At 38.2% G+C, this 25,487-nt stretch overlaps 1 protein-coding gene and 1 long non-coding RNA gene across 14 annotated transcripts in view; one reads left to right on the forward strand and one right to left on the reverse strand.

The window, feature by feature from the left end:
- Positions 1 to 25,487, forward strand: part of ADGRL2 (adhesion G protein-coupled receptor L2) — a 619,307-nt gene that overhangs the window by 209,110 nt on the left and 384,710 nt on the right. The gene's annotated exons all lie outside the window — the stretch shown is intronic.
- The window catches only part of LOC113599288 (uncharacterized), a 53,131-nt gene that overhangs the window by 5,715 nt on the left and 21,929 nt on the right, over positions 1 to 25,487 (reverse strand). The window contains exon 3 of the long non-coding RNA XR_008294999.1: positions 24,090 to 24,322. This is a non-coding gene — a long non-coding RNA (uncharacterized LOC113599288). The remainder of the gene's footprint in view (positions 1 to 24,089; positions 24,323 to 25,487) is intronic.

The following is a 25,487-nucleotide window of genomic DNA, read 5'->3' on the forward strand; positions in this document are numbered from 1 at the left end:
CTGTATTAGGAATGTCTTTCAGAGCAATATCTTGAAAGAAACTGAGAGTAACTTGGCTCAGACTCAAAGGTCGTAGATGGAAAAGGTCCTTTTGCTGCTTAAATTAATCTTTGAGGCAAATTTTCAAAAATTACTGACATCAGAGATGTTCTGGCAATAGCCTCATGCCAGTGGCCTGGGTCCAGAAACTACCAGACTTTTGCCTTCCTCACGATAATTCCAGTTCTCACGGATGGCCCTCTGACTATGTCAGAAGCAACTGGAATAAGAGAAATAAAAAGAAGCCAGAAGTCTAACACTTGTGACCATTACCATTTCCGGAATGCCTTTTGCAGGAGTAGGGAAGGGTAATTCTGATATCCTGGAAACATTTGAAACTGAGTAATAACACTTTGCCTACTTAAATGCCCCCTGTAGTTTCAATTAGCTGGGCACACTTCTGAACATTCTTTTGCTGTTAGGCGAGGCATGGTTATAGCCAGCATGTATTGCTTCAGCAGTGAATAAAAGGGTGTTCTCCTCTAGAACCAACTTTTCAAACCTGTGCAAGGGCAAGGATATAATTTAAACATTTAGGTCCTAATTTGCAAGACATTTTCAGAACAGTAGGGTCAATAACACTTATATAACATTTCTACTCCTGGAAGAGGTATAAAATCCAAGAATATAGTGGCCTATTATTTTGATTATCAATTCAATAAATAGAATCATGCCATTATTGCTATTGAATGCCTAGTTAATAACCATACAGCAATACTCCAAAGCTCAAAAAAATATGAAGGGTGTTCAGATCAGCAATGGATTATTCACATTTTATAGTAGATATTTCTCAGAAAATAACACTGGTTAGAGAAATCATACTTTTCTAACTCAAAAACTGGTGTCCTTGGAGATCTTCCTAGATGTCTGTCACAACAGTTTAGGTTACCTAACAAGTTTGAGATATGCTGGGTTAAATAAAGTTAACATTTTGTTTTGTTTCACAATGCGTAAATAATGTGCTAATGCTTATTTTGGCCTCTAAGAAAGGAGATATGGTAGGCAGGACTATCTGTCCCCAGTTCACGTGACTACAGAACCCTGGGATATATGGTACCATAATTGGCATGTATTTGCACTGGTTATTCTCTCTGCTTGGAAGGGTCTTTCCTTGACGACCACTGGGTTTGTTCTCTCACTTCCTTCCAGTCATGTGCACAAATGGTACCCTCTCACTGGGACTATTCTCATCTATTTCTTTCATTTTATTTTTAAAATTTTGACATTTATTTATTTTTAAGAGAGAAAGTATGTGAGCAGAAGAAGGCTAGAAAGAGGGAGACAGAAGATCTGAAGCAGGCTCCGCGCAGTGAGCACAGAGCCTGATGGGGGCTTCAACTCACGAACCATGAGATCATGACTTAAACCAAAACCAAGAGTTGTCCATTTAACCGACTGTGCCACCCAGGTGCCCCTCACTCACCTATTTAAAACACCAATGTCCACCCTTACCCACTTGGTAATCCTAATTCCCCTTATCCAGCTTTTTTACCTATTGTATTTATCAGGTACATAATTACGTAATTTATTATATTTATTTTCTGACTCCTTCCATTAGACAGGAATTTTTACTTTTATTTTACTTTTAGTTCCTAGAATAGGGACTAACATATACTAGGTTTTCAGTAAATATTTGTTGAATGAAGAAAAAAAAGAGAATTTTCTGTATTTTTTAAAAATCAAGATGTGTTCTATAAATGATATGTTTTCTTTTTTTCTGTTATAAGATTTACGATGTATGTTACATTCAGTTATATCTTAGACTCTAGGGAATATAAATCAGGGGAAAGTTGCATTTTTTGAACTCATTGCAGCCAGAGTTAATTTAATATCTGGTAAGAAACAGCTTACTGTCATTCATGACTTTTCTATCTCTAATTTCAGCTCGCCCCTTCCTCCACCTGAAATGAATTTTTCCAAGTTGTGAAGCCCTTCCAACTCTATTTCAATAATAACTTCCTCATTAATTTCCTGTCCTCCTTCCCTACTAGGAAGGGCACATGAAGGGGGACAGCTGGCAATAATCCTGAAGAGCAGGCTGAAACCTTATCATAGGTGGTCTTCGAGGCAATCAGACTCTCTATGGGAAGCGATAGAGACCCACTATTTGGAGAATTTTTAAAAACATCTGAATTTCTAGAAAGGTATCTTGACAGTGATGTATCAAATGGCCTGGAGGTCAGCGTGATTCTCATTTCTAATTCTGCACCAACTCTCTGTTTCCCTTCGTGTGATGCTCTTTCCCCGTTTCTCATCTGTTTTCTCTGAGGCCACCTACTCACGTCCCAGACCTACTAGTTCTCCAAAAGAGTCTGGATATGCAACAAAGACACAGGCTCAAAGACATCCCTGTTGCATCTCTGCTGGGGTCTTCTGGACTTCTTACCCCCACTGACCAGAAGCCACAGATCAAGGGAGGAAGGGGAAAGACATTAGCAAGACATGTGTTTCTTATCATAATCTCTGAATGCTCTCACATAATGCAAGTTAGTCCCACTTTACAAATGAGAGAAACTTTGTTCAAAAAACGTAAGTATTCTACAGAATTTCACTTAGGTAGTGAGGTTCATGCCTACAGCTGCCCCAGAGGATAAGCAGATAAGACTGGCTGATGAACCCATTCTCAGTTCCAGGTAGTGTGAGGTGCGCTTTACATAAATTGTCACAATTCAATTCCAACAGCCTCATGAGAAGCTTCAGTTCTTTTCCCCATTTTACAGGAGACTAAAGTTAGGAAGATTTCCTAACTTGTCTAAGTTCATGCAGCTAGGAGATGGTGATTCTAATCACTACAGCCCATTCCATCTAAATAGAGTCAGAAGTCCTACCTGCATATTACCGATAAACCCCAGTTCTTTCCGCTATGTCACCTTGCCTCCTGTGCTATGAAAAGCGGAGGCCGCAAGGACACATAGGGGCCTGGCTCTGACCTGAATGAGGGTCTGTTGGCCTTGGAAGTCAGTGAGCCCTTTACTCTCCCTGCCTGTCAACGCTCCCGGCCAGCCATTGATGCTGACAGTTATGGGAGAGGAGGAGTAAGTAGCTCTGGACAGATCAGTGCCCTGAACATAGAAAGTCCTTTTTACTGTATCCCCTCCATCTCCACCACCATCCTTCCCCTACAGATGTGGGGAAGACACTAAATTCTAAAGGTTAAGATACAAGAATTATAGTTGAGTATCAATTGACTATCAAAGCAGAAAAGTCCTTTGTAAACTTAAAAACTCTCACCATTATTTTCCTGTCCAGCACTGTGGATTATACTAGGGCTGGGCAGCATTTTCTATGGAAACCCAGAGACTGGCCTCCTCCTTTTTTCCTAATTTAATATTCATTTGTGGTTGTTTCTGTAGTGGCAGTTTGGAGTAGAGACATCCACATCAGATGTTAATTCATGTCAAAGGAGTTATTACTCAAAATACTCTATGACACAAAGAGCGGAGCAAATAAAGACGTAGAAAAATTCAATTCCCATAGATATAATGACATAACACAATAGTGATGATATATCAGAAAAATCAGAAAGGTATACAGACTATGCTCAGATGTGCAAAGAAATGAGCATTCTTTATTTCTTTGTAAACGATTGGGTTCTCTTCACAATCCCACACCCACCAGGTAGTTTAGAAAAGTTGTTTTAATTAAATTGCCAATTCAGTCTAACTTGGTAATTCAACCCATCTCTTTATGTAACCCAGTTTCTGCTTAGATGAGTCAGGGAAACACTTGTCAGAGTTTTGCCCTCTCTACCTGGATATCTGTAGAATGACTGCGGTATGTGTAATCTTAGGGGAGGTGGAGTTCTGGAGTGCATGAGGTATCTTCAAAGTGCTCCTGGTTTGGCCTAGTCCCCGAGCTGGTAATATCTCAGGAGGGACTTGTCACACCCTGGGTACTCTGATGCACCATTGCTAAAAACTGCCTTTAGCGATAATCATTCATATTTTGGTCACTCGACTCTGACAACACTAGGGGCCACCATTTCCTCTTGGAGATTGGGCCCCATCTCCACTTTTGCTGACAATATGCATTCCCTGACACAGGACTGTGACTTCCACTTGCACCTTGGTCTGTGGTGGATGGCGTCATTCTTCTTAGGCACCCACCTTCAGCAAAGTTGCCAGGCAGGTCCTTCGACTACTTTGATCCAGATCCTTCTAGTTCATTCCACAGGATGCTCAGGAACATCTGGAAAGCTTCACACCATACAGGAGCTGAGGGAGACTCTAAGAGCCTTAAACTTAGACCTTTGTGTACAAAGCCATGTTAGGCCATTGAATTGAATTTGGTCTAACAGCCCCCATGTTTAAGCGGAAACCTATAAGGTAATAGCTTCCAATAGTCTCTTGGAGGGCAGCAGCCACTTTCGACTTGTCATTCCCCTCAACCTCTGTAGAATATCTCTATACTTCCAATCTCCCACTCAACCCTCACCTCCAGGAATTTGTGAAGAGAAGAAAAATTGAAGCCATCCTTTTATCCCTGCCTCCCTGCCTTCTTCTACCCAGAATCCGATGGTAACGGAGAAGCCAGGCATTCCCTACCTTCTTCCTAACCTAGCCTACCCTCCTCTCATTTAAGACACTCTACTATTGTTTGTCCAGCCAGCCTCTCAGTATGTTAAAGAAGACAGGAGGCAATTGCAAAAATTCTTTTCTTTCTTACAACCCAAATTACATGACTGTTGTTTCAGAAGAGTCAGTTTATGAGATCTACAACTGATCAATGGCTTCTTTGTTCTAACCTTGGGAAAGCCCAGCTTCTTTCCTGGGGCTATATGCTCAGTAGGTAGAAGTTTGCAAGGGATCTTGATGTGAGGGAGAAGTGTAGGTACTTTGATTTATTCTTTCAAATGATTCAAATATGATTTCAAATATGATAACTCCTACTAAAATAACAACAATATTTGGTTCTTACCATGTCAGATACTGTGCACCAACATTATCTTTTAGTTAACTCTTACAACAACCTTGTTGTGACAGTTCTTTCACACATTTTCAGAGAAGAAAACCAAAGCACAGAAGGATTCACGCAGTGGGTGAGGAGTTCTTGCCCTCATCCACTGTGGTCTAGAATAGTGTTTCTCAGTTTGACTACAACTCAGGTAAGAAACACAATTTATTTCACAATCAAAGTACACACATACCAAAAGCAGAGTTTCAGATAACAATCAATACTTACCATCCACTCTTTTCCTTATATTCCATGCAATTCCCTCTCTCTGTCTCTCATTTTTTCTTTCTTGTTTTTTTTTTTTTAATGCTGGTCACAACCAACAAAATTGATTTGACAACCCACTGAAGAGTCATAATTGACACTTGACAAATGCTGCTGCACCACCTGCAGTATCAATATTACCGAATTCTAATAGAAATTACATCAGACTACATTTAGCCATTTGGAAATAGGCGAAGGTAATTTTTTGTGTACATGTCATAATTGGGAGAGCTTGAGTATGAAAGACTTAAAGCAAGTAAAATAGTGAGTAAAATGTCAATTAAATGCTGTTAAGTAGCTTTAAAACTATTTAGTAAGAAGAAATCCGGAAGCTGAACAAACATAGATTTGTGGTTTAAACATTTACCATTTTCACCAAGTCTTCCTTAATTTGGCCTTCAGAACTTATATCTAGATATTTTCACCCTTCATTTTGATCTACAGGGCTTAATTATTATACCGCAGAATTTTACTTTTTCTTCCAAGGATTTAGATTAAAATGTAGCATTCGTTTTAATTCAGTATTGTAGAATTCAGTATTGTATTCAAAATCCCAAAATAGTTAAGTTTCAAAAGAGACAGACTTTCCTGAGCTCCAAATTCTTAGATGATAAATAATTTGAGTCAATGGGCATTCTGCCCTTAGAAGAAGCAAGATAAACACAGAATTGATCATGCCAATTAATAATTTGGGGACAAATGAGTGACAGCTCAGGAAACAGAAGGTTCAGAAAATGTTCAAGAAGTTCAAGATCATAAAACCTAGAAAAAGCCTATAGATTTCTGTCTTTTCAGTAGAAGGATCGTTAAAAGGTTGTGTGTTAGGGTACTTTGCTTTAGGCCACTTTCAAGTAAATCAAGAAATGAGCCTTCCTCCATGTTTATTGCACTTTCTAGTTCTCACTAAATTATATCTTTGACCTCGGAGACATTTGCAATAGCACCAGGATGTGGTTCCAAATTGGATTAGCATTGCCACGCAGATCCTTTTGGCATACTGGAAGCCCTACTCCATCAGTTATCTACTGAAGTCAGATGGATGACATTAGCAGCTCTTAGGGTTAGGTTTTTGAGATATACAACTGGAAAACACAACAGATGCTTTTTGCAAATACAGAAAAGGAACTATTCAAAACACAGTAAAGAAAAGAGTGAGTAAACTCTGGAAGACCTGAGCTCTTGCCCTGCAACCACCTTAAGCTAGTTTGAGGAGCCCTATGGAGTCACTTAGCCTTTTAAACCTCAGATTTCCCACCTGGAAATGCCTTCCATAACTTACCACCTGTCAATGGTCTCATAGCGACCAATGTTACACCCAATATTTGGGATCCATTATTACAGTCATATTGCACATGAGATCAAAACCACCTCGGTTGGGTCATTTTTCTCAATACTTCAGAGGATACCATAAATGACATCCGTCCTAGATTCTAGCACATTGAGAAAAACGAAGCACCAGTCTGTTTCAGGAGAGGGTTAAAAAAACAAAAAGGATAAACAAGATTGTGGGAGGAGAAATTCATGTAACCTGCAGGGGGCACTAAGGTACTTTTAGAGAAGGAATCATGAATGGGAAGGAGAGGTACCTGTTACCCCAAATGTAAGGAGGCAAATGAGAAGAAAGGAACAGAGAGATATCATTTATCATTCCTCATATAGTTCTGTTACTCCCTGCCTTCTATCTCAAGTAGACTGCCTAGACAGCAATCTGCGATTATAAAAGATAAACTGCGAACTGATAGGAAAGGGAAAAATTCCAAAAAGAGTAGCTTCTTTCTAAGGATTTGATAAATGAGGCTTTGCTACCTAATAACTTGAGGATTTACCATTTAATCAGGATTAGGAAATCCAAGGAGAAAATGTTCAGTGCTCATGACATATGATTATCGGCAGAGCAGTGGTAAATTGCAGAGAGAATTCTAAGAGTCTTGGTTCTTCCTTTATAGGGTAGGGTCAAAAGGATATCACACACGGAAGACTCAAGTCAAGGCCTTATATTGCAGGACTGCTTCTTCGGAAGGAATGAATCAGGTTGAGAATGATGTCCAGAAATACCCTTACGTTTGTGTAATAGTTAACCATTTGTAAAGCCCTTTTATGTAGAAATTATCTCCCTTGATCCTCATGATGACCACTTTATATTTGAAGGTTTAGGGAGGTTAAGTGGTTTGCCCAAAGTCACACAGTAAATTTCAGAGAGGGAGTCTTTGATGGAAATATGGATTTCTGATGATTTTCAACAGATCAATGGGCTGCTCTGCCAACCAAGTGTGTTTTGAGGGACTTATTCACAAAGGGAAAATTCTGTTACAAACGCGAGAGATGTCAGTTTATGTTTTAGAGTGAAAATCAAATGGCAGATAGTCACAAAGCAAAATAAGAAAAATTTCTCATCACATGTTTTGTAGTTCCAAGAAGCTAACAGGAGTTTTCACAACATTGTCGAGCCAACACAAATGGCTAATCTTAACAGCACGCTAAATTGGCAGTCATGTCGTCTGCGTGATCAACAATATGCCATGCTGCTTTAAATTTATCCTGTTACAAGTCCTCTGGGTAAAGGTATCATTTCCAAAGGTCCCTGTCAGGAACTAAATAGAATTCTAGTAACAAAAGTTAATAGAAGTGGAGTCATTTCCCACCCTCCTCCACCACCAAAAAAAAAAAAAAAATCATTACTGTCTATATTCCAAAACCCCAAAGCCCGAAAGCCAAAGGGAATAAGGAGCTCAAAACAGGAAGAACAAGTTTGGGTGTGAACTCCACCTGGAAGTCTCAGGTCTCATGATGAGCCATAATGATGTCAGGAGCTTAAGGAGGGGCTTTGAAGTCGGACCTGGGTTGAAATCCGGCTCTGCCCCTTGGAAGTGGTTAGATTTAATGAGCCTCATTTTCATATCCGTGAAATGGAAATAACATACTGATCCTGCAAGTTGATGTAAGCATCAGAAACAATAAATGAAAATGTATGGCACATAACACATCCTCCATAACTGACGAGTAGAATTGTGGAATCCCTGATGCTCGGTGGTAAATGTGGCAGAGAGCAGTGTTGAAAGGCCTGAAGACAAGTTTGAGCACCTCCCAAGCCTACCTAAAGCGAGTCCTGACCTCAGGTCTTGGGTGGGTCTGCAGGTGCTATAGGCCAAGGACTCTGTCCGTGTCGTTTTACGTTCCCTAGTGTAAGAATTTATCGTACTTTGATTTGTACAAGTCCTCCAAGATCAAAGATGGATTCTGAATGTTAGTTGTCAAATGAAACGAACGATTGTGGAAACATAAAAGCAAAGCAATTCACGTTGCCTTAGGAATAGCTCATTTGCAAAATCGAATATGCTATCACATTGACATAGTTCCTCACTTTATCTATTAAACCTCCCATTTTAGTAAAACTAGTTTGTCACAACCAAATGCTACAATTGTATACACTTATGGACACGTCATATGTCTATAGTCGGCCTGGTGTATCTAACAAATGCAGGGGTTTGAAAAAAAAAAAGGAAATAAAGATCCAAATTTGAAGAGCAACCTCCACGTTTCAAATACCTTTGAGTATAGTCATAGCTACCTTTTAAAACAATGCTTCCAAAAGTCATAGCTTTCTAAAATTTTAGTTCTGCTAGCACATCAATCCATTAAACTAGAAATTGTTCTTTAAAAAAAAAAAAAGTCCAGTGGAAAAAGCTATGAATGTAGACATCATGAATTGAAACACCTCAGGTCAAATGCAGTTTATAAATGGGCACTGTTGTGGGATATGGTCCTGAGCAAGGGACTCGCTTTCCTGTTCCTGGAGCTTTTGTTCTAATCCTCCATCTAGACTTGGCCTATTTTTTTTTTTTAACTTACTTGCCTGTGGCCTGGGAAAAATGTTTATGTAAAAACTGACCTCTCTCTGGGTGTCTCAGCAGCTAGTTTGTGGTATAGATGAGTGCTCATTCAAACTCCTCTGTTCACTGTTGACTAAGACCTTGAAGAGTTCTTCAGGCTCCACTAGGCCGAAGGAGAGCCTATTGAGACTTTCAGCCTTTTTCTTACTGCCAAGTTACTTTTTTATTAGGCTGATAAACTCCTGAATTGTTGAAAAGCAGCTGTTCAAGGAAGGACTTAGCTTATTCTCATGGGGTTTCTGGAGGTGGGGGAGATATATTTGTGAGTGGGACCCACTGGTCCCTAGCACGGTTAGACCTGTGCGACCTCTCTTTCTGACTCTAACGAGGTTTCTGGAATGTGATGGAAACACAGCACCACCTCTCAGAGAGTCATAGCCGCTCAATCAATTTTCTTTCTGTGTCCCATCTCAATGCAGATATTTTCGTATAAATCTTAGTCTTTAAAAGTAGGCTTTTAGTAATTTGATGTTCACCAGGAGAATGCTAACCTGATAGGGTAAATGCAGCTTTGCTAAGAGAAAGAAAGGAAAAGAGAAGGAAAGAGAAAAGAGAAGGCCAGGGGAAGGAAGAGCAGCGAGGGGAGGAGACGGGGGAAAAAAAAATGAGAGAAAGTGCTCAGCTCAGCCACAGTAGCATGAGTTCTGACTAAAGCTAAGCCTGGTCAGATGACTGAAAGGGTTTAAACTGTTAATTTTCACATATTGCTCAAGTAAGCAAAACTAAAAGCATTTAATTTTTCTAATAATCTCAGACATGGTTTCCTCCTAATGTACTACACAATCTGTATTGATTACTCTGTCGGTGAGATACGCGTTTAATAAACATGTATTCCAAAGTGAAGCGTAAAATCAAAGTTTAAATTACTCTTTTTGAAAGCTACATTTTCCCCCCCGTATGTCAAAACAAAATGTACACTGGGGGGAAATAAGACTTGCATTTCAATTGTTTCTTGAGAAGCTAATTCATAACAGGCATTGAGATGAACAGGGCAAAAACAAGTGGCAGAGGACCATAGGACGAAATTTTATTCTTTTTCAAAACAGGCTGGATGTGGGGATGTCATCCATGCAATCTTTTGAGGACAAAAAGGAGCTTAGCTGGAAGTTATACAGGAAGAATAAACTTTCATGCTTCTGAAAGACAAATGAAATTTTCCAGTACTGTTTTAAAATTGTTGAATTGATAAAGGTATTTAAATATTGATCTACTAAATATTCCATTTATATGCATGTAATAAGGATTAGATTACAGGCTTTTAGCGTTATTTGCAAAGGGCAGTATTTACATATAAGAGCAATTACTTTGCCAAATTTGAGGAACCAGTCTCTGAACTTTTAGTATCCCACGAAGCAAGATATGCAACTATGCAAAAATTTTACACATTTTTAATGCTCTTCAGAAGAGGTCTATAAGAAAGGAAATTGTAAATGTGCAAAGTGGTACACAGGAGGGGGTGATTAAGAGGAAAAGCAAATTTATATTTGTAGTAGTAGAAGGTACTGTTGTTTTTGATTTGTTATATGCTTTAATCTGGCATGCTATTTCACCCTTCATGACACACATCAATACCTTCTTTATGTCTGGCTATTACCACTCATTTAAAAATCTATTTTACATGATTCTTTCAGCCAAAAATGGACCATAATGACACAGAATACAGCATGTGCTTCATAAATTCTGTAAGAATCAATACTTTGGCTGGAAATTTGTCAGTCTCTCAAAGTTATGCATCATTAAACTTTACTGTTATTACAGTGGACTCTTCTTCAAAGTTCAGTACCTAGCTCATATTGGAGAAACGCTTTCAGAGCCAGGAAAGGTTGAGAGAAGCAAAAGTTACTTGCGATGGAATATATCCCCTCAGATGATGCTTAATTTGCAAAATGCAGATAGAACAAAAGTATTTGGCTTATGCAGGCCTAGGTGGTTTATAAGATTCAGGTTACGTTTATCTAAAGGTCACAGACATGATAACCAGACAAGTTTGGAGAATCTGAAAGATATCCATCTACTGAGTAGATGCCACTTTTCTTCTAAAACTCAATTATAGTATGCAGGTTAAGAAAGAGATGACGCCTTGGATTCTTCCCCCATTTCACACTGCTCTCTGACTCAACTGGTAATGAGAACACCTTTTGTTTTGTCCTCTGTGAGAGTGGCACTTGGTCTTTGTCGTGATGACTGGCCTGTGTAGACACCTGCTTTTTAGGCACACCTGTAGGGATTGCAGCTGTTATTGTGTCACCTACCAAAGGCCTCAGGAGCACTGGAAACAAATATTGGTGGAATCCCCTTTGTGAGCTGTCTCCTGCTTGCCATGCCACTCCATCAAGCAAGAGCTCACCATTCTAACCATAAGGAGTTATTGAAAGGTCCCAGAGCAGACTGAGCTCTTGCTGGTGGGTTCAAGGCCTTGGCTCCTGTAGTGACCTTCACCTGTCCTGCCCTTGTGCGTTTTAACTATTACTTTCTTTATGATCTCAGAATATTTGTCACCTTCCGTGGGAAGTCCTCCCTGACCAACTTAGATTGAGCTTAGTACCCCTCTATTTTGATGAGCACTATATTGCCCCATACTATATTTGTACCTAATGCAATTGCCAATTTATTGTGTGGCTTCTCTATAACAGTGACAATTTTGGTAAAAACTGTGTCTTATTTGCCATTGTTGTCCCTCACTCCATCCATTGCCTGGCACATAGCAGGTGCTCACAAAAATCATCAATGAGTAAATGAATGAAGTCTTCTGTGTGCAAAGTAGAAGGTAAATACTAAAAGTCTCAAAGAGGCATAAAACTTAGCCCTTGTTCTGTAGGGACTGACAACAAGATAGGGAAAACAGAGCATAGACACAGATTTTTTTACAAAGAAGAAGAAAAGGAGCTGAGAAAAAAATTAAGTGATTTTTATCAGTTTTGAGAAACTCTTGCTTTCTTTGTGATGATATCTCCAAAAGATTATTTATCAAACAAGTCATTTAGAGACTACATGAATAAGTAAAAACTAAATGGCCATTTGAATGAAGGAATTCTATGAAGTCATAACAAATTTCATAAGCATGTTTTCACTGATTCCTGTGGCTGAAATGTTTCATCCACTGCTTTGTTGACAATGCCTCCAGGGCCATGTTGCTACATGGGAGAGTTTGAGGTACAAAAATTCCTTTCTATTCATTCCTTTACCCAAACTTTCAGCTCCAGATATATTTCCAAGTTGAGTTCAAGCTCTCAACATTCCTTCTTAGGAAAAAAAAAACCCACACCTGATTCTCACTTCTTTTTTGTTGTTGTTGTTGTTTAATTTTTTTTAATGTTTAATTTTCGAGAGAGAGAGAAAGAGAGAGAGAGAGAGCATGAGCAGGGAAGGGACAGAGAGAGACGGAGACACAGAATCCAAAGCAGACTCCAGGCTCTGAGCTGTTAGCACAGAGCCCAACACAAGTCTCGAACTCACAAACCGTGAGATCATGACCTGAGCCGAAGTCGGGCGCCCAACTACTTGAGCCACCCAGGCACCCCTCATTCTCACTTCTTAAAAGAGAATATAACAAAGTACTCATAATGGTATTTGGCACCCGGTTAACTTTGAATGTGTGTTTGCTTTTCTTATTTCATACTCCCTGATATCTTCAAATTACTCTTTCGGAAGCACAGTATTAAGCCTAAAAACAAGACACATGGAGAAGAAAAGGGATGTAAGAAACCTTGCAGCAAACTCTGGGACTATTTCATGCATTTGAAAGTACAGTTCAGGGTTTAGTCATCTGAATTGGCTGCTTAACAATAGGAGTTGTGCGTGGTCTGGGTAGGCGTAAGCAAGCTGGAAACTGGCACAGGTAAGATCTGTGTGCTCTCTCTTCCATCGTCTTCACCGGCGATTTTTCTCTCAACCTGCAAGAGCCTGGGAGCTGGTCAGCCTCCTACCATATGCTGACAGGCAGTCTGCGCGGTGGGCTTTGGAGTCAGAAAGTCCTGACTGAACCTGGCCCTACTATTAGCCTCCCCAAACCTCCTTTTTTATTATTTGTGAAGATGCAATTAATAACCAGTCATACTTTAAAATCTTTTGAGGATAAGTGCTAATTAATATAAAAGTAATGGCATAGGTATGCTCTGATCTCGATGAGAGAAAATCCTCTTCTAAGTAGCTAACTGATTAATGTCAGCTGTGATGGATATAAATACTACACAGAGTTGGCATCATGTGGAGTTCAATAGCCCTCCGGTGCATCACAGTATATGGTCTGTGCCCAACAGGCTATAGTCCATATTTTTAAAAATATGCCTACCACACAGTTTTGCACTTGTTCAGAATTCAGCATGTGTTTCTTTAACTGAATAGAATTGATGAAAATCAGAGATGATTTTAAAAGAACGGCCAGAATACACTCCTTAAAACTTTAGTGTCTTATTAGTGTTCAAATCATAATTTGCAACTTTGCTGAGTTTTTGAGTTCCTATGGAAGATTTTGAAAGAGTCTATCAATAAGACCCCAGAAGGTCTTATAGAAAAGAAGTGAGTTTTCTGACCTACTACGAGTGTTCTATTTTTCATCTCTGGAGAGCAATGTTTTCTTTTATTTGGCTCATATGGTGGTGTCATGTACAGCACTTCAGGTTGTGCACTTTACAAGGGCATCATATCTAAGGGATACTTTTTACATCATAAACACCTCTAATATTTTGGCTTTCAGATATATTCTACCTTTAGACCTGAAAATAAATTTGTATATTTATTATGACAATTTTCAAGCAATGATGGTTAGAGATCTTGCTCTTCAAAGATCAGAGTGTTACAGTAATTTTCTGCCAGAAGAAAGTAAAATGCCTTCAGGAATAGGCATGTTTTTTTCTAATTCACACAAAGCTACCACAGAGGCTTGTAGCTGCCCTATCTCCACAATGCTGAACAGCACTGAGAAGACAGTAGAATTGTAATAAATACTTGGTGAATGAACAAGTGGGTAAAGAAAACATTTCAAAGAGTACGAGTACCGTAAAGGATTATAACAATAGAAGGCAGTATTGTGAACGGTCAAGAACACACTGTGGAGTCAAAAATACCTGAGTTCAAGTTTTAGTTCTTTAGCTTGCAGTCTGCATATCTTGGATGAGTTATTTAATCTCTCCGTGCTTTATTTTTCTCATCTTTGAAATGAAAAATATAATAGCACCCATTTTATAGGTTGCTGAGAGGACTGAATAAGTTAACACATATAAAACAGTTAGTATTGTGTCGTGTGCAATAGTGGTCCAGAGGACCATATTCTATAGTCGGAGTATATAGACTATAGTCCTTTATTTATTTATTTATTTATTTATTTAGAGTGTGTGTGTGTGTGTGTGTGTGTGCGCTCATGTGCAAGCATGAGGTGGGGGGAAGGGGAGTGGGGAAGGGGGGGAGGGGGAGCAGGCTCTGCATTGTAAGCACAGAGCCCACCTGGGGACTTGAACTCAAGAGCCATGAGATCATGACCTGAGCCAAAACCAAGAGTTGGACACACAACCGACTGAGTCACCCAGGCAGCCCTACAGTCTATTTCTAAAATGTGCCTAATGCACAATTTTGCCCATATTAGGAATCCAACACATATATTTGTATTGAATAGAAATGATGAGAAGGAGAAAATTGTGGAAATACACTCCTAAAAGTTTAGAATCTTATTATTGTTCAAATCAAGACAAGTATTCAGTAAATAAATGCCTTGGCAATAAAAGTGATCACGGTGGGGGCACCTGAGTGGCTCAGTCAGTTGAGCTCCAACTTTGGCTCAGGTCATGATCTCACGGTTCGGGAGTTCGAGCCCTGTATTGGGCTTGCTGCTCTCAGTGCGTAGCCCGCTTCAGATCCTCTACCCCCTTTCTCTCTCTACCACCCAACTAGCACTCTCTTTCTCTGTCAGAAATAAACATTAAAAAAAGAAAGAAAGAAAGTGATCATGGTGAAGGAGGAGGAGAAGGAGGAGGGAAAAAAAGGCAAGGACAAAAAATTGATCAGTCAGTCAAGAGTCAAAGTCAGTCCTCACAATGGCTTACAAATTCCTCAAAGATGTGTACCACCACCCTATCTATAGTCTCCTAGGCACTTTATCCATAAACCTATCTTCCCTCTCTCCCTCTGTTCCAGCCACATTTACCTTCCTGCTGTTCCTTGAGTATGTCACACACGCTCCTGTCTTAAGACTTTTGTTGAAGTTATGTTCTCTGCTTCAGATGCTTTTTCTTCAGATATTGCTTGGGATAATTTCCTTCTTTCTTCAAGTCTTTGCTCAAATGTCACTTTTTCAGTAAGACCTATGTACCCTCACCCTCCTATATAATATCACCTATGTCAACCCTACCCTTACCTTGTTGCCTCCATACACACTTTCTTCCTTAACTCTACTTTTTCTTTTACCTTTGGCACATCTTTATTTATTATGTTTGTTACTTACTGTCTCTCTCCCTTCACCAAGCACCCCTCCCCCCATGAGAACGTAAGCCTAAAGGGGGAAGAGTTTTTTGTTGATTTTATTCACTGATATAACCCAAGGAACTGGTGTACCTGACCCATAATAGGTGGCAAATAAACATTAGTTGCAAGATTTCTCATTTTTTTTAAATCCTCTTCTCTCTTGTCATTGTTTTTTCTTTCTGTTGAAATCCAATAAAAATCTTCATTTTGCACCTGATATTACTTTGGTTACAGGGTTTCCATGAGACAATTAACATTCTATATCCTGGCCTAGTTCTAATATGAGCAAAGACCATACAGAGCTTAGAAGAGCAAGATTTTCCTTTGCTTTGCTTTGTTACGTTCAAACTTCATGCCTTTCTGGGAAAATCACAAAAGACAAAAAGTTTGCACCTATATAAAAATACTCCTGATTCAAATCTTTCTTGAAGAAGCTAAAATATACATTTTTTTCAATGCATAGTTTTTCTTTTTAAAAAAAATTTTTTTTAATGTTTATTTATTTTTGAGACAGGGAGAGACACAGCATGAACGGGGGAGGGTCAGAGAGAGGGAGACACAGAGTCTGAAACAGGCTCCAGGCTCTGAGCTGTCAGCACAGAGCCCGACGCGGGGCTTGAACTCACGGACCACGAAATCATGACCTGAGCCAAAGTCGGCCGCTTAACCGACTGAGCCACCCAGGCGCCCCAAATGCATAGTTTTTCAAGGTACAAGAACAAGTGCATAAATGGCTTTCCGAAGAAACTAATCAACATTCACAATCATCAACATGTATTTCTGGTTGTAAAGTAAAGTACAATTTAACAAATAATGAGTAGAAGACAGGATAAACATGAGCAGAATACGGAAACTTTAGGAGGGGGTGTATAAATAAGATATACAGTAATTTAAAATTTTTGAAGCTCTTAGGTAGTTAAGAAATATAACATAATTAGAAATACCAGTAACTTTTTCTGTATATACATTCTCAAGTGTGTGTAATATATCCACTCCACCCACACATAGTTTCATTAAAAGACTAGAAACAATTACACTCAGACTGTGTATGTTTAACATACTAAATAACTAACAAAGATTGAGAAACTAACCCTTTTTTCCTAATGCAAATGTTTCTCTATATCCTACTCTTAAATTTTTCTCATGCCCAATAAATGTAAGTAAATTTTATCTGTTTCCACTTTGCCACAAATATTAAATTACACACCGTCAGCTGGAAAACGTAATTTTATATGAGAATTTGTTTATTTGCCATTTCCAAGTAGATATTTCTATTTAAGATTTTAGCAAATTTCATTTTTAATTTTTTTTTGTAAATTGTATGAGTTTGTCAGTTTTCTTGTTTATTTTTTAGATTTTATTTTTAAGTAATCTCTGCACCCAATGTGGGGCTCGAACTCACAATCCGAGTCATGTGCTCCACAAACTGAGCCAGCCAGGCACTCTGAGGTTTTCAGTTTAAAAAAAAAAATATTTCATACTAACATTCTGTGAATATTAGGAAATGTTTTTTATACTTACTGCCTGTCTAGTAGATTGCTTAGAGAATTGTTTTTCTTATTTTGGGTTAATTGTTGTTTAATTGCTAAATCCAAGGGGTTAATGCCTAGAAATTTAAGTATTATAAAAGAAAATTTTATTTTTTTAATTAATATTATTTCTGTAATATTTCATACACACCTATAATTCTGGAAAGCATTTCATTCATTATTCATCTATTCATATTCAACAAATAATTCTATATTCCTTTTTACCAAAGCAAAGCTTGACTTTTTGACTTTGATTTGTGGAAGTTCATTGTTAGGTAGATGCCACATTGTGTGGGGTGCTGTGATATGTTGTATTTAGCTGTCAATATCTATAAACATTTCTCAATATGACCTGTGAATGTTAAGCTGTTTACACTGTTGCCTGCAATTATCTCTTCAGAAATGTGACAGAAGAAATGGGTTCATGTCACCCATAGGATCTGAGAAGCATCTAGTGAAAATCATTGTAGCTTTGCTTCTATTTTAAGACATTGCCTGCCAGTTATTATCATGCACTTACATTATTTCTGTGTCGTGCAAAATATTTTAGAATGGTTTTTATTGTTATTCCTTGACAGTTTCCTGATGTTTAGGACACTATGATTTCCATTTTTAGTGGCAGTTTTTTGAGTACCTAGGTTCCTCCTATCCAAAGGAATGGCTTATGTTTGTTCATTGGTATTTACAAAAATGGCATTGATGGTCCTTTCCATAGGAATAAGAATATTAGGAATGCAAAACCAAATGAGTAGATGCAGTTAATATATTTAAATTCAAATTAAGGAATAATTGTCATAAAATAGCTAATACTTTCTGGGTGCCTACTAGATGCTAAATATTTTTGTTTTGTTTTCATGATCTCGCTTAAAGAAGCACCTACGAAGTCGATAGTATAGATAGTTTTACAAATGAGGAAAAGGAGGATCAGAGATAGTAAATAACTTCCCTAGTGTCTTAGAGTAGTAAATGGCAAATCCAGACACAGCCCAGATGTTTCTAATCCCAAAGCAATGATTTTATCCACTATGCAGTTTTCACTTACTGACATCAAATCCGTTTCCAAAATTAATTCTCGATAGTGGGAAGGGCATTGTGTACCTAAAGGGTAGGAAAGCAATTCTGTTCATGTGTTAGTTATGTATTGCTGTGTAACAAATTACTTCCCAAACCTAGCAGTGTAAGGCAACAAATACTGTGGGCCAGGAATGGGACATAGCTTAACTGGATCCTCTGGATCAGGTCCTCAGAAGACTGCAGTCAAAGTGATCACCAGAGCTGCAGTCACCTCAAGATTCGACAAGAGGCTCCCTCAAATGGTTGGTGACAAGATTCAGTTCCTCATGTGTTGTTGGACTAGAAGCCTCGGTATCTCACTAGTTGTTTGCTGGTGCCTCCCTCAGTTCCTTGCCACATAGGCTCTCCCATAAGGCAGCCTGGAGAATGGCAGCTGGCTTCCATCAAGATGAGCAAGCAAAACAGCAACAGAGAGTGGGCAAAACCAAAGTCACCTCTTTGTAAACTAATCTCAGAAGTGACACATAAGAAGCAAGTCACTAGGTACCTCCTCATATTCCAGGGGAGGGGATTTTACATGAACACTAGGAGGAGGGCATCACCGGGAGCCATCTTAGAAGTGGCCCACCATACTCAAGTGTTCTCAGAGGAGTACTAAGGGCTCAGTTGACTCTGGTCTACATCCCAGCTGTAGCAAAACCTCTGCAGTGAACTTCCTTCAGTAGCCTCCACCCTAATTCACACAGAACTTAACATTATGCAGATTGAAGCATAGTAACTCCAGCATAGTGTAGGAAAGAGTGTAGGTCTGCCCAGGAGTTCCCTAGACCAAAATTCTCTTTTTTTTTTCTTTCCAGAAGTAAATATTCATTTAAAATATCAGAAAAGTAGGGGCGGCTGGGTGGCTCAGTGGGTTGAGCATCTGACTTCGGCTCAGGTCATGATCTCATGGTTCGTGGGTTTGAGCCCTGCATTGGGTTCTGTGCCGACAGCTCAGAGCCTGGAGCCTGCTTCAGATTCTGTGTCTCCTTCTCTCTCTCTCCCTGCCCCTCTCCCACTCACTCTGTCTCTCTCACTCTCAAAAATAAATAAACGTTAACAACAAAAAAAATAAAATATCAGAAAAGTAAAATGGTAAATATAAGTAACCATTTTTGTGGTACACTATACTGAGAAGAAGGCAGTTTCTGGGATCTTCTGTGCATGTTTAAAGATACATCTCTAGAATGCCAGCTGTTTGAACACAGGCAACTCCCTGTCTATGAGAGCCTCAGTTTCCTGACTGCGGTTCAAGGACATACTAACTCTCACAGTGCTGCTACAAAGATTAAATAAGATGATCTGTATGAGAGCATTTTGTTAACTGGAAAGCACAATATCTAAATACAAATTTTCTCAGTACTCCCCTTAGCTCTAGAACAGGACAGATTGTTAAGAACAGCTGCTTAGCATACTATTTAACTGTCTTATTAGAGCAATAAATATATTTGGAATATGGATAATAAATGGACTGTGTTTTTATCACATTCAAAGTAGCATCAGTAGCTACATTTGCTGTTGATTTACTAAAATGAAAAAAAAAAGATTTCCAGATTTTTTTTTTTCACTTTAGAACTCGCGTGCCTGACCACATTGCAGATTTCAAGGCAATGCATAAGCTTTCCACAGTGTGGAAACAATCTAGCAGCAGGCACTTCCTTCAGCCCTTTTCTTCATTCTCCACTGCCCCCCAAGTTACAATGTTCCCGCTGTGTGTGTCTTTGACTTGAGAGAAAACATTTTCCCATTTCATGTAAGAACTACATGGAGTTTAGGGCCCTGATGGACCAGAAGAGTACATTAGCCTTTCTTCTTTAGTGGCCCAGATTGAAATCTCATCTAATGTTTTCCCATTAGAAATGAGATGGCAAGATATTTTCTGGGAAGTGATTTAGGTATACTAAAACAATCTATAAGGATCTATTGATTAGAAGTAAACTTGACTCAAACTTGATTTGTGTGCAGTGAAGCACCTTGTGAGGTGATGTGATTGACAGTGCAGAATAGATTGGGGGCTGGAATAGTTAAGATACTGCAGCCCTTTGTGGGGTACACGGACAGAGCTTATCTGTAGATAACAAAAATTGAGAAAGAAAAATAAGGAATTTAGAGTACTGAGACACAGCATACTCTCTGAATTTGGTTGCATATATAAATCCAAAGAAATAAACAAACGAAGAAAGGATTTTGCATACAGAGTTATACAAGAAAGGAAATTCCGGGGTATTTCAATGAACTTTAAAAAATATTCCTACTCCCAAAAATATGTATTGGTTGCTATTAGGTTATTCCTAGCTAGTTTTGGTCAATCAGAGTTTTTAAATAACTTGCCAGCAGATCATAATGTCATTACCCATTTAAGTGAAATCAAATACACAAAAAACTTGAAGCTGAATGCCCTGCCCATAATCTTGCAATACATCACTGTAGAAACTAAAAACAAAAGATGAAATGATGATTTAAAAATTTCACAACTAGAGTAATAAGGATAAGGGGCACCTGAGTGGCTCAGTCGGTTAAGTGTCTGACTTCAGCTCAGGTCATGATCTCACGGCTTGTGAGTTTGAGCCCCACGTTGGGCTCTGTGCTGACAGCTCAGAGCCTGGAGCCTCTTCAGATTCTATGTCTTTCTCTCTCTATCTGCCTGTCCCCCGCTCACACTCTGTCTCTCTCACTCTCAAAAATAAATAAACGTTAATAAAAAAATAAAGTAATAAGGATCAAAGGTATATTAACATAAGTCAAACCCCAACCCATTATAAAAATGCAGGAGTCTGTTGAAACTTTCATATTTATTCTTTCCTTTCACTCAACAAATTTACTTGAACTCAAGACATCATGCAAATGACATTTTAAATAATTATGATATTAGGTGTCTCCAGGCATATTTTGCCTGAGATAAATATTTTACCTCTTCATATAAGTAGGAAATTAAGATCTGATAGCATTGTATGTATTCTGAAGATAATTCTTGTAAATTGTTTGAAGAAATTTTATTTATTTTTTTAATTTCTTTTTTTTAAATGTTTGTTTTTATTTTTGAAAGACAGAGCACAAGCGGGGGAGGGGCAGAGAGAGAGGGAGACACAAAATCCAAAGCAAACTCCAAGCTCTGAGCTGTCATAACAGAGCCCAACGTGGGGCTTGAACCCACGAGCTGTAAGATCATGACCCGAGCTGAAGTCGGACGCTTAACTGACTGAGCCACCCAGGGGCCCCTATTTGAGGAAATTTTAAACTAACGATAATATTGAACAAGAAAGAACCCCAGTTGTATTAATAAATAATACATTGAAAACAATTAAATATAAATTTTATCTGAGCAGTGCAACTTTTCATAGAAAGCAGTTAAATCTCATGGTGTCTGTATATGCAAAATACTACAAAGAGCAGACATTCTCTAGCAAATTTAAGTCTATGGTATTTAAAAACAACCAAAGGTTGATCTTTTTAGACATTATCAATGTAGGAATAAGAGTGGCCAAAGCTACAAACTAAGATCATCAATTGTTGTGGAGTCAGCTGTTCTTCTTGAAAATCTGACCATAAGCCATCGAATCCTGTGCTGTCCAGGGTGGCAGCCACCAGTAACATGTGGCTATTTAAATTTAAACAAATTAGTACAAGTAAAATTAAAAATCCAGCACCTCTGTTGTATTAATGGCATTTCAAGCGTGCAACAGCCACGGGCGGCAGCTACAGTGAAGACCCCACAGGTATAGTACATTTCCCCATCGCGCAAAGTTCGGTTGGACACACCGAATTCTATTTCCCATTTGCCATGTCCCTATATCTAGTCTGTGATGTGGGTAGAATCCGAAAAATATGAGGAGCACTTGATATTCTGTCCCAAATGCTAATAATCAGATAGCATATCTCTTCCTCTTTAAAAGTTAATGAACACAAAACACTTCATGGCCCAAGGTGTTCCATTAAACTATGAAAGTTGTAACAAAATGAGGGTTGGAAATACATATCGGGGTCAATGAAGCACTAAAATATGCTTATCAAGTCTCCATTTGTCCTCTGTGTTTGGCAAGAAGTTAATGGAAAAGGGCATATTTGTTAAAATACATTTTATACTAATGAAACAATATTATCAAAGGAAGTTCTTAATGTGTATAAAGATTAGAATATCACTGAAAAAAAAAATACCTGAAAGCGTGGAATGGACTTCGCTTTACTGGGGAAAACAGAAGATTTTTCCTCCTCATATTCCAATATTTTTGCTCTTGCAAGACATAAACTGAATGTTTTTAAATGTTCAAGTCATCAATAATGAGATGAAGTCATAGTATTTTTTTGTATTTGAGCAGTTGCTCTCTGAGGATCTCAAAAGTAATACATTGCCTGGCTATAAACATTTAAAAATAAAGTCAGCACGCCCAATTTTTTCTTAGTTTTTGCTGTTGGTTGTGGTGTTTAGTGAAATACAATGGTTTCACCAAGGAAATCAAGAATTCTGAAACCTCAGATTTAATCATTAATATGATGACTTATATAGAAGGCAGACTTTTTCTAAGAAAAATATAGCAGTGTTTCTCACTGTTAGAAAAAAAGGAACAGCTGAAGCAATGACTTTTCTTCATGTAATGTATTGCTAGAAACGGGGATCCTTGTCTGTGAACTTTCTTGACCTTAGCCTGTTTGGTATTTTTTGGTTTTTTTTTTTTTTGGTTTTTTTTGCTAAAGTCATTAAAATGATTAGAACCTAAAGGAGGGTTACAGTGTTATATTCTTTTTCTCTTTTTAACTTACTCTGAACTGAATCAACCAGCTTTAAATCCTGCATACACCCTATTAATCCCATCTAACTCTTCTGTCTGTCTGGATGAGTTTCTTCAACAGATTCCTTGAACATGCGTTAAAAAACATAAATCACTGGATTAAACTTGTAGGGAATGATGAAAGCTGAATTCGTGTATATACATGTGGTGGGACAAATGGACCCTTTTATTATTTAACCTGAATGAAAGCAATAAATTTGAAACAGGTTTAACTGATGATATTGGTAATCCACAACAGATTTCATAAGTGTTTTTGAATGAACATCGGTTTTGTTCAATAATCCCTTGGATTAAAGAAGGGTTAGATAACTCAAGCAACCTGCAAAGCATCATAGTATTTGGCTATTTATCTTTTATTTTTTACCAAAAACCAATATGTGTAGTTTAGGCTTTAGCAAATCAGGCCAAAAATTACATTTGTCATTTTGTTTTTGAAAATGTGTGGCTGGGGTTAGGCTATATAGTTTTACCTGTTTTCTTGGGTAACAGCGTGTTCTTCACCTTCTATTATTTTTATATGAAATATTATGCAGTACTAATATATGTCTTGTTTTCCAATATATTTACAATAGCCTTTTCTCTTAATTACTTGCTCTACTGACCCCCCACATTCAATTGAGGTATTCTAAGTTGTATGAATTCTAGTACATGGGATAAAAGGCCTTCAAAATTCTACTATGTATTCACTTAGTTGCCAAAAAACAAAAGACGTTTGAAGAATCTTTAGGTGGATAGTTGGAGTCCATTCTGACAATAATGAAAAGAAAATAACTGCTAACATTTATGCAACAATCACTAACATTTATGTAACAATCTTTTCACTCATTACTTCCTTGAATTCTTCACAACAATTCTGTGAAATGTGGGCAATAATATTCCCATTTTTCTAGACGAGAAGACTAAGTACTAGAGTTAATAATCTGCCCAAAGTCATGCATCTTAGCAAGTGGTAGATCCAGGTGTCAAACACAAGTTGTGTGACATCAGAGCCCACGTTCTCTTACATCATGTTAGTTATCTATTGCTGTATAATGAATTACCCAAAAATTAGTGGCTTTAAAACAGTAAACGTTTATTATCTCATAGTTCTGAGGGTCAGGAATTCAAGACTGACTCACCTGAGTGGTTCCAGCTCCAGGTCTCTTAGGAGGTTGTGGTGGAGATGTCAGCAGGAGCTGCCATCATCAAAAGGTTTTACTGCAACTTGAGGGTGTGCTTCTAAGATGGCTCACTCACTGGATGTTCATGGATTGCCTCCGTTCCTCATCAGCTGTTGGCAGATAGCTCGGTTCCTTGTCACATGGACTTTCCTGGGAGCTACTTGAGTGTCCCCTAGACATAATAGCTGGTTCTTTCAGAACAAGACAGAAATCACAATGCCTTTTATGACCCAGACTCAGAAGTCACACTCCATAATTTCCACAATGTCCTATTGATTATACAAGTCAGCCCTATTCTGTGTAGGATGGGAACACAAGAAAATGGATATCAGGAAATAGATCAGCTTGGAGCCTGCCTACCATCTATACTCATGTATAATACTTCCAGAGACAAGCCCTATAATCCCAGCATAGAATGTAAAAACTTAGACATAAAATTTAGACATTCCAGCTTTTCATGTCTATACTTAATACTGAACGAAAGAACAGCAGTCATAGACAATATGTAAGTAAGTGTAGCTGTGTTCCAATAAGACTTTACTTATAAACATGCTTGATAGGACATATTTGGCCCACAGGACATAGTTTACCAACCATTGGTCAACACCATTCTTGAAGTAGACTTTTGAACGGTTACTACTTTGATTGAAGGTAACTAAAAGGACTTTAAATTTTATCCGACAGAATCATATTAAGTGGTTTGTCCTGGCCCATAAAATATTGTACAATTTCAGGCAAGTTGGCATTGTCAAGATAGAAAAGGTGAACGGCTGTAAAAACAGAACAAAATAGATAAGACAAACAATTTGCACATGAAATCATTGCTCTAAAAATATCAAGTCATTCTAGAGCATAAACTGACTTGGGGGGGTGATGAAATTTTGAAAATTCTTAATTCTGGTGATATCTGTCTGATGAATATTTCATATTTTTGTCTGACTTTGAATTGTCTAGACTATACACTGTGCCCAGCATAGAATAGGCACTCAGTAAATATTTGTTGAATGAATTAAACATCTTATGTCTTTTACCCCTTCTGTACCACACACGCCTCACCCCCAGGCCTTCACTGCCTTTTCTTGTCTCTTCAGTAAGTTTCTGAGAGCACATTGTGATATATGATGTTCAGTATTAGTATGCTTTTAAGAATTCATTCAACAAAAAGTAAAGGGCAGGTAAGAAATGGCTACTGGAATATAATTGAAGATATAAAGACTTAAAAACAAATTGGAAAATTATAGAACAGAATGAACATTGACTTCAAACAGACCGGCTAACAGGAGCAATGAAGCATCAGACAATAGAGTAATTGGTGAGGAATTTATTGGCCTCTGACAAAGCTATTAAAGACCAGGG

Source organism: Acinonyx jubatus, chromosome C1 (genome assembly GCF_027475565.1).
Source record: "Acinonyx jubatus isolate Ajub_Pintada_27869175 chromosome C1, VMU_Ajub_asm_v1.0, whole genome shotgun sequence".
Taxonomy (NCBI): domain Eukaryota; kingdom Metazoa; phylum Chordata; class Mammalia; order Carnivora; family Felidae; genus Acinonyx; species Acinonyx jubatus.